At 36.8% G+C, this 18,335-nt stretch overlaps 1 protein-coding gene across 13 annotated transcripts in view; it reads left to right on the top strand.

Annotated features, from left to right (window-relative positions):
• Nucleotides 1–18,335, top strand: part of PLCB4 (phospholipase C beta 4) — a 434,528-nt gene that overhangs the window by 18,479 nt on the left and 397,714 nt on the right. For 9 of the 13 annotated variants that reach the window (XM_060186551.1, XM_060186550.1, XM_060186539.1 and 6 more), the window contains exon 2: nt 13,622–13,677. The exons of the other annotated variants lie outside the window; for them this stretch is intronic. The gene's annotated coding sequence lies outside the window, so the exon portion shown is untranslated. The remainder of the gene's footprint in view (nt 1–13,621; nt 13,678–18,335) is intronic. 13 annotated transcript variants of the gene reach the window in all.

Here is an 18,335-nt window from a genome sequence, read left to right as displayed (position 1 = left end):
AGGGTGGGGAAGTAAACACCAGAGCTTCACTATATTATATGCAATGTGGGTCATTAAACTCTGAACCTTTTGCATAGAAGTCCTGCTCTCCACTGCTGAGCAACCTCACTGGACTACGAAATAGCTTTGACAAATTTTAACTGTGCACTCCCCAAGCTTGGAATATCAATCATGTTTAAGAGGTTTCTTCTTCTCAATCGACATATTTTTGATTGAGCAGATGTCCTTTAGTATTGTGTTGGAAAAGTGCTGGCTAAGTGTGCTAGTGATTAGGTAGATCATTTTTCACATTTGAATGGAGACACCATTTAGAAGGATTATAGTTTAGTTATTGCAGCTGTTAGACAGTATTTCATTATAACACTCTGGAATTACAGATAGAAAATATTTCCTGTGATTTACAGCTGTTTTGGACCTTTGAAGCCCTCTGAGACTTTAAGTCTGGCCTCATTCTGTCCATTTTTTATACTCTTTGCAAGAATTTCAAAGCAACTAACTAAAGTTCCTCTCCCATCTGCCATTTGACTTAAGCAATCCTAACCCATTCTCAGTTTTTAAATCAGATTTTTACACTTCAGTGTAGGCACTTCAATCTGGAAATGTGCCGCTTTTAATTTAATCCAGGCACCGCCAGCTCTGTTGAAAAGTTGAAAGCATAAATAACCTGGAAGGTATCCCTTACTTCTAAATAGGCCTCGTATATCTCAAGTGAAATTCCTGTCCATTTCCTCTCAGTGGGGAATGCAGGTTTTTATTTTATTTTATTTTATTTTATTTTATTTTATTTTATTTTATTTTATTTTATTTTATTTTATTTTTTTATTTGTACAAGTAATATCAATGCAAGGAACACAAGTGCTAGCAAGCCAGTGCTTTTTATCCTCCTGCAATAGGTAAGAACACCATAAAGGTAAACACACACTTCTGTCTCTGGCTTCACTATTTACTGATATAGACCTGCAAGATGGAGATAATGGCCATACACTGTTCTGCTTCTTTATTTCATGGCTTTGTACATTGTATTTTCAGTTTGTATGTATTCTGCTATTTCTAAAATTGGTACTTTTTTTTTTTGCATTCATTATCCAGTTTTGACTTACTCTTTAACTTCATGTGGTTATGTGAGGTGGCACACCAGGCATCCATACCTTGTTGACACCTACTTTCTTGGATTGAAAATATATTGACTTTGATTATAACCCTGGTATTTAGGAGAGTTGACTAGACTTCAAAAATATAAAGCCCAGTGTCAATAGCTATTTCTATAATGCACTCAATTATATAATAAAGACAATCCAGAAAATTGTCAAGATATTTGAACATTTTATATAGGGATTAGCTTTTTATAGCCAAGCTTTACAAGAAAGAGGTCATTTTCTGAGGAGTCCTTCATCAAACTAAAAGTTTGATTTATGAGTCTGAGGCTGTGTTTCTGGTTATTACCGCATCTGGAGAACTGTCTGTTTCTTCCTTTAGATAAAGTGATATTTAAACTTGTTTTTTTGGTTTCCGATTGTTGGGGTTCAGTGCTGGCACTACGAATCCACTGCTTCTGGTAGCCTTCTCCTAGTTCTTTCTTTTAATTCGATAGGACAGAGAGAAATTGAGAGGGTGGGGGACATAGAGAGGAAGAGAGAAAGATCGACATCTGCAGATCCGCTTCACTGCTTGTGAGGTGTCCACCCTCCATGTGGGTAGCCCGGGGCTCAAACCTGGGTTCTTGAGCTTATCCTTCTGCATAGTATTGTGCGATTAACCAGGGGCGCCATTGCCTGGCTCCCTAAACTGTTTTTTTCCCAGAATACTACATAACATGTCCACTGCATGACTTAATACAGGAATATAATTGGCGATATGAATTTCCTGTTTTTTAAAATTTCTTTTTCTATTTGCTCTCCATTACCAAGATCAGATGAAGCCAGTGTCACAGAAGGAAATTCATGTCATCTAGATTGCAAAATTATATATTTTGTAGCTGAGTATTTGCTCCCCCACGCCCCCCAAAATACAGTTCTCAAGAATGATATTAGTGTATTGGAGTGGAAAGCAGGATGTTTAAGTGCCTTGTTAACAATTTTGGCATGCCATCATGAACTTTCTTTTGGAGCAACTCATTTGGGAGACAGTTTAACAAAATGGTCCTGAGTCTATGTTGTATGGTTCTAGCATTGTCATTCAATTTATGGTGACCTTGGGAAAGTTTCTAGTCTTGTCCTCTTCATTGTTATTTTTTACATTTTCCTTTGAGATAAGGAAGGGTTGGAATATCCTTTCTACTGATAGGGAAACTGAGTCGCATTTATACTGATAGGGAAACTGAGTCGCATTTATACTGATAGGGAAACTGAGTCGCATTTAGCTGATTTGTTTTGTGTCACAAAACCAAGTTGTAGTCCTTGAATCTGGAGGTAGACACTGTTCAGATCCCATTCCTTCTTTCCTATTCAGTGTGTGTGTGTGTGTGTCTTCCATACTGGTTGGCCCTCATATAACATCTGCAGGAAACTAACCATGGTTTGTCTTTAACATCTTTTAGCTGAAGAACTGAAGTAATAAGGGGCTGGATGGTGGTGCACCTGGTTGAGTGTACATGTTACAATGCCCAAAGACCCAGAGGTTCAAGCCCCCAATTCTGCCTAGCAGGGGGAAAGCTTCACAAGTGGTGAACCAGTGCTGCAGGTATCTCTCTGTCTATCTCCCTCTCTACCACTGCTTTCCTCTCAATTTCTGGCTGTCTCAATCCAATAAATAAATAAAGATTTTTTTAAAATCCTACATGGAAAGAAAAAAATAATAATAAAAAAGAATTGAAGCAATAGAGTTGTCATTTTATTTCCATTGGAGAGAATTTAGAAGGTATTGACTCAATAGCAACATGTACAACTAAGTGTTACATGTTCAGCTATATTTGTAACTTGTGTACTGCCATACTTAATAGTCTTCTCCCTTGTAATAATGGGAAATTCTAAGTACAAAATAAATGCTTAATGAATCAGTTCATAGTGGTTGCAAGATAGTATTCTATTGGGAGATTAAAGATAAATATAATAAAAGTGGTTTCTTTAACACTCTTTGCCAGTTTGCTTACTTAATTGTCCAGCTAAATGAGAAAACATTTAATTCAGAATTGTTGTTAGATCAGTTATCCTAGTTGGACAGGTTGTCCAAAGTATCTAAAATCTGAAAATTGATTAACATACTCCTGTGGTGTAAATTTGTAAACTATATAGTTCTTGTGTGTTCACACATTATATTATGTATTATATGTATATGTGTCTCTATATGTGTAATTATGTGCATATGTATATTACTATATATATTTTTTCTCCAAATATAGGTATCAGAGAAAAAGATGCTCTGGATGACATTATCTCAAATATTAAGATTTGACAAAGAATAGAACAGATTAAGTAGAATGACTTGAAACAAAAAAGCAGCACATTTTCCTGACATTTAGATGAGTTATATTGATGAATATAGGATGTGTTATACTGATAGGTTATCAATTTTTTTATTAGGGTCACTTAAAGCAGTACAGATATTTAATAATATTTTATAATAGCATCTATATTTGACAATGTAAAAAGTAAGTTAAAGTTATATTTAGTTCCTACTAATTATAAGCTATTTCCAAAGTTTTTTGATATGTATTATTTATATTGTAGTATAATTTACATTAATAAAATAGGGCATTATATCCATCTCAGTAGGGTCAAATACTTTATTTAGTGCTGGGGAATAAACTCAGGGTCTTGTGCATATATGATGCTTTCTGAGCAGTCCTCCAGGTCCATTTAAAAAAATATATTAGAGTTGCAGAGAAAGAAAGGACAGAGGAAGTGAGAGACAAAGGAGAGCTACCATAGCACTGCTCCACTATTCATAGAGTTCTTCTGCTACCATCTGTAGTGATCCCATGTGGTACTGGGGCTCAAACCCAGGATATTGTTCATAGTAAAGCCTGTTCTCTACCAATTGAGCTACCCTTTAGCCTCTTAAATTTTCTAAAAATAACTGAAGCTTGTAAAAATAATATGTGATCATGCTAATAATACTGGAAATAGTAGAAAAATACAAAAAGATGGCAAAAGCATAATTTACCATTACAGGCCAGAATAAGATATACTGGATTTTTTATTTTTTGCTATTGATTTTTTTTACATAAGTAATTAAATAAATCTTTTCATGGCAGAAATCCCTTTGATCTCTGTTTAATCAGTTGACTAAGTTTCTGTTTAAAACTACAAAGAATTTGTTTCATAACTAAATTTTATATATGGGAAACCGTATTGAGACTGTGCCTGATTTAGCCCATTAGAAATATGCTAAATATATCTCCCCAAACTATGTATTTGTAGAGTTTTTTGTGCAGATATTGAGCCTGAGTTGTTAAGAATTATTGCATGATGCAGAAAAAGAAGGTAAGAAAACTGGTGTCTAAGAAAAGAGGTATTTTAACATTGAAGTCTGTCTTTAGTTCTAGCACTGCTTATAAGAATTAAGTTACTATGGACCTCAATATTTTATTTTATAAATGGAACAGTTTCTGTCTGATTGTGGGGTCAAATACAAGGGGAATATAAATGATTTTGGCCTATTTTTCAGAATATGCTTTATTAGCAAGTAAGCATTCATAGTAGTCCTAATTTGCTAGAAAGCTTGGTGTTTTGAGCCAGATATTTGAGAAGAACTTGAGCAGAGAGTTCATTTTAAGCATTACCAGGTATTGTGTTTGTAAAATTGTCCTTGTCCTGTTGTTTCCATTATGAAGTTCATTTTAAAAATCCTTACCTTGTGAAAGTTGAACAGATTGAAAAATAACTTCATGGGAGAAAAGATGATAGTGATAGAGCATTTAATTGAGACTACTCTTTTTTTTTTTTTTTTTTAACTATCTCATGGTAAAGTGTAGTTAAAATACAGTAATATTTATTTTCCTTATGATAATTCAGCTATTATTTGAGTGGGGAAATCAACATCCTTACACTAAATATATTCCCCCCCACAGGATCTGTGTGTAGGAAATTTAAAAATAAAAGATAATTAGTAGGCAGGTAGAGAAAATAATGTGAACCCATGCTTCATCACAAAACTATTCCAAAATAAGTTTGACATTTACTATGTTTTCAAGTTCTTGAAGTATGTATTAGATAGTTGCCCACAAATAAAAGACTTTCAGAATACTCTGTATTGTGTAAATTAAAAATGCTGGGAAGGTTAACTTTAAGGGACAAAGCAAAGAAGCTTCATGTTTGACTAATAAATTGAAGTTGATACTTCTGTCTCTGTATGTACATCATAGACCGTGCACATATTGTATAAAAATAATTGCCAAATGTTTCGGGGGTGGTATTTTTTTTCTCTCTGAGATTTATGAATTTGTTAAATTAGGTTTCTTTGGAATTCTAACAGTTTATTTCATTAAGTTGTTTATTGAATAAATATTTTCACTAGTTTTTCATCAACTTCAAAGACATATTATTTACTCACTGAAATGTGTTAGGATTCTATTGCAAGATTCATCTGTTCTTTTTATTTTCCACTGTGGAGTTTTCCCCCTTTTATTTTGGAGTAATTAATTATTGTCAACTGTGCCAGTAGATCTAATACCTTGCATACATAGAAGATGGGGATTTTATTTGTAAGTCTACCCACCAAACAGGATTGCCAGTGTTTTTGTACCACATGATTTAATGATCTGCATACATGACATGAAAATAATAGCAGTTATTGTTATATACACACACAGACACACACACAGCAAGGAAAGTACTTTTGAGTGAGATGGAATCTATAGGTTTATTTTGCATCATTTACAGATCACAAAGGAGGTGTGTTTTTTTTAATATTTATTTTATTTATTTATTCCCTTTGTTGCCCGTGTTGTTTTATTGTTGTTGTCATCGTTGGATAGGACAGAGAGAAATGGAGAGAGGAGGGGAAGACAGAGTGGAGGAGAGAAAGATAGACACCTGCAGACCTGCTTCACCGTCTGTGAAGCGACTCCGCTGTAGGTGGGGAGCCGGGGCTCGAACCGGGATCCTTATGCCGGTCCTTGTGCTTTGTGCCACCTGCGCTTAACCCGCTGTGCTACAGCCCGACTCCCCTTTTTTTTTTTAATTTAGTGAGTAGACTAAGTAGAGAGGGAAAAAGAGAGAGATAATGAGACCAGAGCAATGCTTCCCTCTTGGCATATATAGTGTCTGGAGTACATGCCAGAGATTCACACATGCAAATTCTATGCTTTGCTTGCTGAACCACTGCATCATTGTGACTTTTTAACATACGGTTGGCATGTAGAACCTTTGTGATTCTTACAACTGTAAGGTGGTCTAGAGAATGCCATTATCTGTGTCATGCCACAGTACATCTGGTTTCTGACACAGGCAAGCAGTTACTGTACTTGAGGTTACAATGGACTCTCCTCACTGCATATGCTTTTGAAGTTAAAAAAAATCATTTTTTAAAATGATAGATTGACTAATGTATGTGGCTGACTTATAAACAATATTTTAGTAAAGACCAAGTGAGGAGGTAGAATGATAACTTGAAACGTAAGAGCTGACATCCCTGTGTTTAAAATCAAGTCTGATTTTTACTAAATAGTAACCTTCTGTGAATTCCTTTGTTCCCTCTGCATTTGTTCTCATCTGAAAGGAAAAAAAAAAAAAAAAAACCTCAGTGACTAAACAGGGACACAATGAAGATTAGTAAAATACTGGATGTATAATGCTTACAAACCACCTACCTTTTATTCTTATTTTTTAATGTAGTGCAAGGGATTGAACTCAGGGTCTCACAACCTATGTCTGAGCTACTTCCCTAGATCAATTTTTTATTTCATAAGGAAAGGGCACCACTTCACCATCCATGGGATTCCTTTCCTTTTGTTTTTCTTGATTTTGTGGGCGTCTTGTATCTAACCAATGATTTCATGCATACAAAGTAGGCACTTTATTGCTGAGCCACCCTCCAGAGTTATAGTAGTTGCTTCTTATTTATTTTCTACCAGTGTTTTTGCTGGGGCTTGTGCCTACACGATTTTACTGCTTCTGGTAAACTCAGTTTCTCTCTCTTTCTTTTCCTTTTTTTGATAGAGAGTGAGAGACAGAAAGACACAGAAAGAGAAATAGAAACATCACATCACCAATCCACTGTTTGTGAAGCTTCCCTTTTGCATGGTGGTAGGGACTCAAACCTGTATCTTTGAACATGATCTTTGCTTCTGGATAAGCTATCACCTGATTCCCAACAGGTGCTTCTTAAGCGTATCTCTTCCTTTCTATATACTTTAGACAACTAAATATTATGTCATGTGGGATCAGTTGAATAGCTCATGAAACTACTTCATCATTACGTTTTCTAGAAATGATGCTAGAGATTGCAAGCTTTTTGTAAAACAAAAAAACTTTTTGGAAAAAGTTATCTGTATGTTCATTTGCTCATACATTCAACTTTGCTTATACCTCTTACATTTAAGCTTTCCTGAACTCTAGGAGTTTATGTCTGTGACATCAAAAGAGATTAGCTTTATGAAATCAATGACTATAGGATTTTAAGTTCAACAAAAGGTGGATTCCTGAGGCTGTGTGCAAGAATGGAATGGGAGCATCTGAATCAGACAGCCCATAAGCACCCAAAAGATGCTCTCTTGTTTATGTTTCATTAGCTATCTTTGTTGAGACATGAAGATTTTTTAAATTTTTTATTTTAACCAGAGCACTGCTCAGCTCTGGTTCATGGCAGTAAGGGTGATTTATCCTGGGGCTTTGGAGCCTTAGGCATGATAGTCTCTTTGCATAACCATTATGCTATCTGTCCCTGCCCAAGACAGGCAGATCTAGAAGCATATCTAAAATTAGAAGAATCTCCTTTCCTTGATCATTGAAATATCATTGCTCTCCTTTTGTCATCATTTTCATATGAGGAAATGAAAGTCCACAGATGGTTATATGGCTAAATGATGTGGACTGCTGTTTCTGCTGGTTTTCCTGATGACTGCTTTTCCTTAACCTCCCAGCCTTTCATTTGATTAGTTTATTAATTTTTTTTTTTGCAAAGGTTTATTTAGCAGAGTGGACATTTAGAAGAAAGCATACACCAAAAGACAGAATGGGGCTTAATCTTGAGCAGTGAGAAAAAGTGTGACTCCAAGCTCCACTTGGCATAGAAATACTGACTTTCTTTGTGAGACATCCCTTTGATCAGTGGAAACTGCCATTGATGAGGTCAGTTATGATTACATAACTCTTACTGGACATTTATATGGAGCATAACAATAGTTAGTGGAGATAACAGCTCCTGAGAATACAGAAGGGGAAAGCTAAATTATATGTGGTGTTTGTTAGAACAGCTTTTCTTGTGAATTATAAAACACAGTACTCTAAATCCACATTAATTTGTCACATCAGACATGAAATGCATGCTTAGGAGTCAGAGCATTTAGGACAGGTGCAGCATCTGAGGAACCAGAGAATCAAATTCTTCCTGTCTTTAGCGTACGCTGATTTTCTTCTCATAAATTTGCCTCTTCAGCTCCTCCCAGCAGATATTCCCAGGGAGGTCCAGAGACCTGCTCATAACAGGAGAACAAACTTTTCTGAAGCCCTCTTTCTTGCTTCTCATTGGACAAAACTGGGTCACGTGATATCCCTAGTTGCCAAGACATCTCTGGAGAAACGATTTTACTTTGGTTTATTGCCACCATCTAAGTGAAAATCCGAGTTGTAAACGTTGGTTAGACAAATACCCATAAGTGCCATTGTATATTACTTTGGTCATTTAAGTGATGTTAGTTTAAGGTTTCAGGATTTGGGGGGTCAGGAAGTGGCACAGTGGGTTAAGTGCACATGGTGCTCAGTGCAAGGACCAGCTCAAGTATCCAGGTTTGAGCCCCTAACTCCCCATCTGCGGTGTGGGGTGGGGTGGGGTGGTGGTCACTTCATGGGCGATGAAGCAGGTCACTTCACTGTGTCACTTCAAGGGCGGTGAAGCAGGTCTGTAGGTGTTTTATCTTTCTCGCCCCCTGTCTTCCCCTTCTCTCTTGATTTCTCTCTGTCCTGTCCAACAATAACAGCAGTGGTGACAACAATAATAGTAACAACAACAGGGGTAACAGCAAGGGCAACAAAATGGGAAAAAATGGCCTCCAGGAGCAGTGGATTCGTGTGCGGGCACCGAGCCCCAGCGATAGCCCTGGAGGCAAAAACGAAAAAAAAAAAAGATTTCATGATCTGGTGAATTTTTATTATTTTCATAGAACCTTGTAATACAGATATTCCCTCCCACCTTTTCAAAAATTTAACCTCAGTGTTTTGGAAAAGGTCCACATTAGTACTTGTTTTTGCTCACTTAAAGAAATCCAAAGATTATTTTACCTTTTAAGGAGAAAAAAAAAAATCTGCTTCTTGATTTCTCAGTTTACAAAAGGTTACAAAGAATGTTTGTGTTCAATTTCCAGTTTAATAAATCAGTACCCCAGGGAGTCGGGTTAAGCGCAAGTGGTGCAAATCTCAAGGACCAGCTTAAGGATCCCGGTTTGAGCCCCTGGCTCCCCACCTTCAGGGGAGTTGCTTCACAAGTGGAAGCAGGTCTAAGGTGTCTATCTTTCTCTCCCTTTCTCTGTCTTCCCCATCTCTCTCAATTTCTCTCTGTCATATCCAATTACGACAACAATAATAACTACAACAATAAAAAAACAAGGGCAACAAAAGGGAATAAATAAATAAAATAAATATTAAAAAAATCAGTACCCCAAATTGTAATGGCATTAATTAAACATATCTGAGTATGGTTAGGAGTTAATGGGAGGACCTCTTAGCTCATGCTTTACATTTACGTTGCTGAAACGGATTGTTAAATTGAAAACAACTAATTTTGTTTAGATTGCCTATCTCATGCAACTCCTTCACAGTTGTCACCCACACACTCCCTTCTCTGACTCTTGATCCTTTTATTGATCAATTTAGAAATCTATTTCATAAAACCCAGTTGCTCTGGCTTTCCCACAGTAGTCTCCTTTCTAGCTTTTATATGCCTGTCCATTAAGTCAGACAAATTACCTTTTCAGAATTTGGCATTGTTCCATTTAAAAAAAAATTTTTTTTTATTAAACCAAAGCACTGCTCAGCTCTGATTTATGGTAGTGTGAGTGGTTGAGCCTGGGACTTCAAAGCCTCAGGCATGAAAGTCTCTTTGCATAACCATTATGCTACCTCTCCCACCTTGGCATTTTCCTGTCTCTTTTTCTTTCTTTTCCTCCCTCCCTTCCTTCCTTCCTTCCTTCCTTCCTCCCTCCCTCCCTGCCTCCCTTCCTTTCCTTCCTTCCTCCCTTCCTCCCTCCTTTCCTTCCTTCCTTCCTTCCTTCCTTCCTGGAACAGAAATAGATTGTGTTAGTCTTGGGAAACTTGAAAAAGAAAAAAGAAAGCCAGTTTTTTTTTTTTTTTTTTTTTGTGAAAAACCATCAGATTTCAGGGTAGGATTCAGTGTAGGGTCTTGTGCAGGTTCTGTTCCAAGAGTCAAACTTTGTTTTTACCCCAATTCATCTTTGAAGCAGGCTTCCTACAACTTTTCTTTTTCCTTTCTTCTCTCTCTTTTGTGTAACCAGTGTACTATCTCTCCTTCCCTTGACATAGCTTTTTGCTTGGTATTTTCCTAAACTGTGACACTACCACTTTTTGGGAAGTACAGTTTCTTCTGAATACCACATTTTAGTTGATGTTCAGAGTCAAATTTCTAGTTGTATTATTAGCATGTAGGCAAGCCAAAGTCTAAAGCTGTAAGGATGGCTTTACTTAGTAGGAGACTTGCCTTGCTCATTGTGACAGTAGAGCTCTAGCCCATGTAGCTCCTAGTCATATTCTAGTAAAATTGGAGATATAATTTAAAAAGTGACCATAGTTTGTCTTTTTCTAAGTGACATGCCATTCAGATAGTAGAGATACTTGAAATAATAATAAAAAAACTTTATTACAGGTAAATATACACTTATCTTTTGAAATACTGACAGAAAGCTTTAAGGCCAATGGATCCTGTTTTATTTTACCCATCTAGCCACTCTGTGTCTCTTTTTTAATTTTTTAAAATTATTTATGAAAAGGAAACACTGACAAAACCCATAGGATAAGAGGAGTACATTTCCACACAATTCTCACCACCAGAACTCTATATCCTATCCCCTCCCCTAACAACTTTTCTATTCTTTATCCTTCTGGGAGTATGGACTCAAGGTCATTATGGGCTGCAGAAGGTGGAAGGTCTGGCTTCTGTAATTGCTTCCTTGCTGAACATGGGCATTGACAGGTCGATCCATACTCCCAGCCTGTCTCTTTCCCTAGTGGGGCAGGGCTCTAGGGAAGTGAGGCTCCAGAACACATTGGTGGGCCATTTGTCTAGGGAAGTCTGGTTGGTATCATAGTAGCATTTGGAACCTGGTGGCTGAAAAAGAGTTAACATATAAAGCCAACCAAATTGTTGACTAATCATGAAACTAAAGGCTGGGATATTGCAGATGAAGATTTAGGGTCTCCATTTTGGAAATAGCTAGTAGGTCTATTTTAGGTATATTCCAAAGTTTTTTTTTTCTTTTTTAATTTTATGTTTTATTTGACAAAATAGAGCTTGAGAAAGGAGAGGGAGCTAGAGAGGGAGAGAGAAAAAGAGACATCTGCAACATTTGCTTTACCGCTCATGAAACTTTTGTCCTGCAGGTAGGAACTGAGGGTTTAAACCCGGATCTTTGTGTATTGTATTGTGTGTTTAACTGGGTGTGTCACTGCCCAGCCTCAAATACTATTTCTTTAAAAGATTATTTTATTAGAACATACACACATGCGTGCGCATGTCCAGCACTACTTTGGCATATGCCATGTCAGAGATCTAAACTTAAGCACACAAATCCTACACTCCCACTAGTTAAGCTTTACCTGGCTGCTAGAATTATTTTCTTATGAGCATCATTCCATTGATTGCTTAATTTATATTTGATGGAAACAACAATAGAGGGAGCCGGATGGTAGTACAGTGGGTTATGCACACATGGCCCTAAGAGCAGGGGTCAGCTTCAGGATCCCAGTCGAGCCCCTGGTTCCCTCCTGGGGAGGGGTTGCTTTACAAGCTGTGAAGCAGGTCTGCAGGTGTCTTATCTTTCCCTCTCTCTGTCATCCCTTTCTCTATCATTTTCTCTCTGTCTTATCCAACAACAATAACAACAAGGGCAACAACAACAACCAAAAAAAAAAAAAAAAAGGAAAAAAATGGCTTCCAGGAACATTGGAATCATAGTGTAGGCACTGAGCCCCAGCGATAACCTTGGAGGCAAAAAGAAAGAAAGAGAAGAAGAGAGAAAGAAAGAAAGAAAAGAAGAAAGGAAGAAATAAAAAGAAGAAACAACATTAGATACCTTGTGTTAGCTAAACCATTTAATTTCTTATTTCTTTAGACTTGAGTATATAAATCATATCACACACGTATAAATCATATAAATAACCATCATAAACATTAAATATTAGAACAATTTAATCAATACTAAGAAATTATTTTGAATAGAAAGATAGTATTTATTGTTTATCAATGACTAGGTGTTTTTTTTAATTTATTTATTTATAAAATGGAAATACAAAACCAGAGGATAAGAGGGGTACAATTTCTACCACCAGAGCTCTGCATCCCATTCCTTACCCTGATAGCTTTCCTATTCTGTAACCTTGTTGTAGTGTGACTCAAGGTCATTATGGGGTGCAAAAGGTGGAAGGGTTGGCTTCTGTAATTGCTTCCCAGCTGAACGTGGGCATTGAGGGGCCCATCCATACTCCCGGACTGTCTCTCTCTTTCTCTAGTGGGGCAGGGCTCTGGAGAAGTGGAGCTCCATGACACATTGATGGGGTTGTCTGCCCAGACTAGGAGGTTTATATGTCAGTTATTTATTAAAAATAACCAGTGTTGTGCTGGTGAAATATCTAGCTTGGATATTTGTGCATCACCAAGTGCCAGCCAAGCTCCACCACACTGAAGGAAGCTTTGGTGCTGTAGTCTCTTTCACTCTTCACTTTCTCTGCCCCTCTATCTTCTCTGTCTCTATCATTAAAATAAAAAAGTAGTCAATGCAAAATAAAATAAAAGGGGTCCTACTTTGATTTACTTTCTTTTACTCATCTTTCTTGACCTAAAAGTGTATGACTTTTTATCCTGGACATAAAAATGTTCAATAGAAGGCGAAAGAAGCTTTGTTACCTTCTGGTTCCTGCACAGATTATCGCAGTCTTTTCTGTCATTTTCTTACTTGGGAAATGTAAACTGGAAAATTACTCTTTCCTTTATATAATTACTTTATTAAGTCAAATAGGATGTTTTAACATATGTCGTTTAGATAACTCCTAATTGCGTATTTTAACTGATTTTGAAAAAAAATCCATTTAGTTTTTTGTCACTTTCATTTGATTTTGTCTGTTTGATCAAATTTAGACTCAAAATATAGAAAATACTTTATTTAGATAGAAATGGAGAAACTTTTAAAGTTTAACTTGAAAGTTTTCCTTCTATCTAATATTGCCAAAAGAGATTAGGGCATGTCTTAAAATTCATCTTTACTGTATTATTATAGTATTATTTTTTTCTCCCACAGGAAAAAGACATTTTCTTTATGATACAGAATCCTGAAATGTGATCTTTCTTGAAAAGGTAGGTGTATATACTTTTGAAAATTAATTTATAGCTTAAAATTTTTACCTTGAATATATTACCAGTCTATTTACAGAAGTGTTTTTTTTTTAATTTTTTAATTTTTAATTTATTGGATAGAGACAGCCAGAAATCAAGAGGGATGGAACATAGAAAGGGAGAAAGACAGAGAGGCACGTGCAGCACTGCTTCACCAATTGCAAAGCTTTCCCCCTTCAGGTGGGTAATGGGGGCTCAAACCTGGGTTCTTGTGCATTGTAACACATGTGTTCAACCAGGTCCGCCACCACCTGGAGGAGTTTTTAAGCTGTTTAATTATTGCCATTTTGAATTACGTATAAAGTATCAGATTCAGCTTTTTGAGTATAATATTGAATTTGCCAAACTTTTAAAAGAATGACCATTTTGAGCAAATAGTTGATGCCTATAGATTGCAATGCATGTGATGTGTAGTAATTGAATGTGTGTCAGTAGATCTGTTTTTTATTGAAATAAATAAACTTCAGATATCTTATAAATTATATTCTTCTTTTCTCAGTGGGTAAATTCTAAGAAGCTCATACATTTTACAAGTATAAAGTGGTCTGTAACCAATTATAGTTGCCATTATCTTTTTTTATTTTTATTTTTGTTTCAGGATGTGTAATATGATTTCCTTGATACTTTACTAGCTGTAACTAAGTTATGGGCATTCTCAGGCTTATGGAGCCTTTTTATAATCTGTATAGTCTTCAGGAAGTCTGTAAAGTTGGTTTTCCTTTGATAACTTATACTCACAATGTAGATCAACTAATGTCTGACCACTCTTAAGTACATCTTAAGATGTACTTAAGAACTTTGATTTGGATGAGAGTAGTGTGTCCAGAAATGTTCCTGCGGCCACTGAGAGAGTGCTATGGTAGGTCTGATGGGGAAATCACCCCAAATCATGGGCTCTCCTCAGAGGTTTTGAAACTTTGCAACATTATCCAGGTCACTTTTGACCTGTGCTGTTCCTCTTTATTGCTTATGTCTAGTCTCAGATAGTAAGTTTTTAGATTTTAAGTCATTTCTGAGCAGAAAAGCTATGATATGGAAACATTCCTTCCCATTTTATAACCAGATTTATGCTGTTGATGGCATCTTTCTTCACTGTTCGGTTAACTTCACCAAAGTAATTTCCCACATCCAGCTCTTAGCAAACTTGTACTAATTACGGCATCCTGGAAATGGCTTAGTTTTATTCTTACACAGCTCCCATATATTAATTAAAAAAAAATCATCTATAGGGGCCAGGTAGTGGTACACCTTGTTGATCACACACATTAGAGAGCTCAAGGATCCTGGTTCGAGCCCCTGAGGCCACCTGCAGGAGGGATACTTCAAGAGTGGTACAGCAGTCTCTCTCTCCTAACTTCACCCATCCCTCTCAATTCTTTCTGTCACTATCCAGAATAAATCAGCATAAAAATATATTGAAAACACACAAGTAAAAACTGTCACCTACTTATTGGTAGTATAAAGGGGGAAATTATGATTTGTTGAGATTGCTGGAAATCTAGTGTGGAAAGCAAACATCCTTTCTTATCTCTGAACTGAAATAGAGAAATTAAAAGGGGAGATGAAACATCTAGCCTATTTCAGGTGAAACACCAGTGTAAACTCAACATCTGGACATAAAAAGAAGAGTATATTTGAAAATAGAGATACCAAAGAGCGAGATTGCAGGTGATTTGCTGGACTTCTAGAATGTTGACTCAGAACAGCAGAAGATGGTTTAAAATTCTACCTGTTACTGGTGTGTAGGCATCAGTTTTGGTGGCTGTATACAGAGTCAACTGTGGTGACCAGGGGTAGCAGTTCGGTGATAGATGTAACAGAATTGGCTATTGGGAAATATTAAAGAAAAAAGTTTGTGTTTATAAAAAGCCCAACTTATATCCTTCTCCATATGGAATAATGATATAATAGGAAAGCTGTAAGGAACATTAACAGAGCTATACATCCATAAAAAATGAATTCACTTTTTGCCTGAGGAGATAGCATGATGGTTACATAAATGGCTTTTGTGCCTAAGGCTAAGGTCCCAGGTTCAATCCCCATTACTACAAGCCAAAACTGGGCAGTGCTTTGGTCTCTCACTCTCTCTGTGGCTCTCTCTCATTAAAATAAAGTAAATAAAACATGTAAAAATTAATAAAAATATTTAAAAAATTAATCCACCATCCTTAACTGAAAAATTCCAACTGGGCTGGGGATAAAGCATAATGGTTATGCAAAAGATTTTCATGCCTGAGGTTCTCAGATTCCTATTTCAATCCCTAGCACTACCATAAGCCAGAGCTGAGCAGTGTTCTGGTCTCTCTCTCTCTCTCTCTCTGTATATCTTTCCATATCTCTCACATTAAATATTTTTAAAAATTGAAAAAAAAAGAGAACTATACATCACTGGTTCCTGAAATTAGTTTTATAACAGGAGAGATATACTGATTTTCTCTTATTGAAATTAATTATTTTATTATCCTTAATGTAATAATTCTTTATTGGTAGAATTGTAGACATTCTACTTGGGTCTTGTAATGGAAGAACTACTTTTTCTTCTTCCTTTTGTCGATATAGCAGTTAAAATTCTGTTGTTTATATTAAGAATCTAATTTGAACTGTTGCCTGTGAACAGTCGTAGCCTTTATGATTCCTAAATTCTAGGTCTGTTGGCCTGTTTTATTTATTTTCTAGAACAAATAGACTGTGGCATATTGTTTTCCATTCTGTTTAAGCATATTGTATCTTCTTCCTGTGTTCTGCTTTCCTAGTTGGGCACACACAGCATCTGTGTGACCATCTGTATCATCATGCGTGTCAAATCTGGGACAAAGCTTCCAAACCCCATGCATGCTCTGTCTGGTCTGGAACCATCTTGGTTGGTATGGAGATGGGAAGCTGAGTCTAAATTGTTTCATGAGTAAAGAATCTTCATTAATCAGGAATACCTCATATTCATAAATAGAAAATCTCTGATGGTCATATTTGCAGACTTTCTGGCAATAACTGATGAATGGAACCATGTGCTTATCCTAACACCGGTCCTTGCGCTTTGAGCCATGTGTGTTTAACCCGCTGAGCTACCGCCTGCCCTCGCCATGTGCTTGTCCTAATGTCACTGTAAAATAATTTCGACCTCTTAGATTCCCTAAACATGGTCTTGATGACCACACAGTGAGAAGTACTGTATTTTAAATTCCTTACAGGTGGCTTTAGGACATTTTTAGTTTTCTCACACTTACTACTAGGAAATCTCTTTTCCGCATACTAAGTGTGACTTGGAAAGAAATCAAAGGTGAGAAAAATTGCATGATTTGTTAAAATATCCTCTTGTTTACACCTATAGAAATATCAGTCACTGGGGGTCGGACGGTGGCGCAGTGGGTTAAGCACATGTGGCGCAAAGCGCAGGGACCGGCGTAAGGATCCTGGTTCGAGCCCCCGGCTCCCCACCTGCAGGGGAGTCGCTTCATAGGCGGTGAAGCAGGTCTGCAGGTGTCTGTTTTTCTCTCCCCCCTCTGTCTTCCCCTCCTCTCTCCATTTCTCTCTGTCCTATCCAACAATGAACAACATCAACAATGGCAATAATAATAACCACAACGAGGCTACAACAACAGGGCAACAAAAAGGGGGAAAAAATGGCCTCCAGGAGCAGTGGATTCATGGTGCAGGCACTGAGCCCAGCAATAACCTTGGAGGAAAAAAAAAAAAAAAAAAGAAATACCAGTCACTGAAGTGACTGAAATGGAAGCATGTGGATATCTATAGATGTTCCTATCTACAGATCTCTAAATGAGGTGTGCAGATCATGCTTCTCGAGGTGTGCAGATCATGCTTCTTTATATTTATGATGAAATAGTGACCAGTGAGTAATTTCAAAATATTAGCAAATATATATGCCAATCATAGTGATTTTTGTAAAACAGAGCAGTAGCATACAAGAATAAGCTCTATTTTAATTTATTATTTATTATTACTTTTATGTTATACATAAAGCTTTACCTACAATTTGTTTGCAAATATATGAAACTACATCTAAGAGAGTCTTTTTTACAAAATTACATGATAGCAGGGTTATAATTCCACACCGTTTTCATCACCAGAATTCTGTTTGCCCACCCCCTTCATTGGAAACTGTAGTGGTTCTCCCAAGGTCACAGATATATGTTGACTATTATTTCTATAATTACATGTCCATCTATCTGTATATATATCTTGCCCATTTTTCCCCCTATGGTTCTGCCTTCTCTTCCTCTCTAAGTCACATCTACACCTATTGCTACTTCCGAATGTCTTTCATTTTTCCCCCTCTTCTCTTTCCTGATGGAATTGAGTTTCAGAGCCCACTAGTCATCTTCCCCTAACATTTTCTCCCTCACTGGGAGCTTGGACAAAAATTCTTTTTGAGGTGTAGAAGGTGAGAGTTCTGGCTTCTGTAATTGTGTCTCCACTGGACATAGGCATTGGCAGGTCAATCCATACCCCCAGCTTGTTTCTGTCTTTCCCTAGTGGGGTAGAGCTCTGGAGAAGTGATATTCCAGGATACATTGGTGAAGTCATCTGGCCAGGGAGTTCAGGATGGTATCATAGTAGCATCAGCAACTTGTTGTCTGAAAGGCAGTTAAGATATGAAGCAG

This window comes from Erinaceus europaeus, chromosome 1, assembly GCF_950295315.1.
Source record: "Erinaceus europaeus chromosome 1, mEriEur2.1, whole genome shotgun sequence".
Classification (NCBI taxonomy): domain Eukaryota; kingdom Metazoa; phylum Chordata; class Mammalia; order Eulipotyphla; family Erinaceidae; genus Erinaceus; species Erinaceus europaeus.
This window is presented reverse-complemented; position numbering and strand designations above follow the sequence as displayed.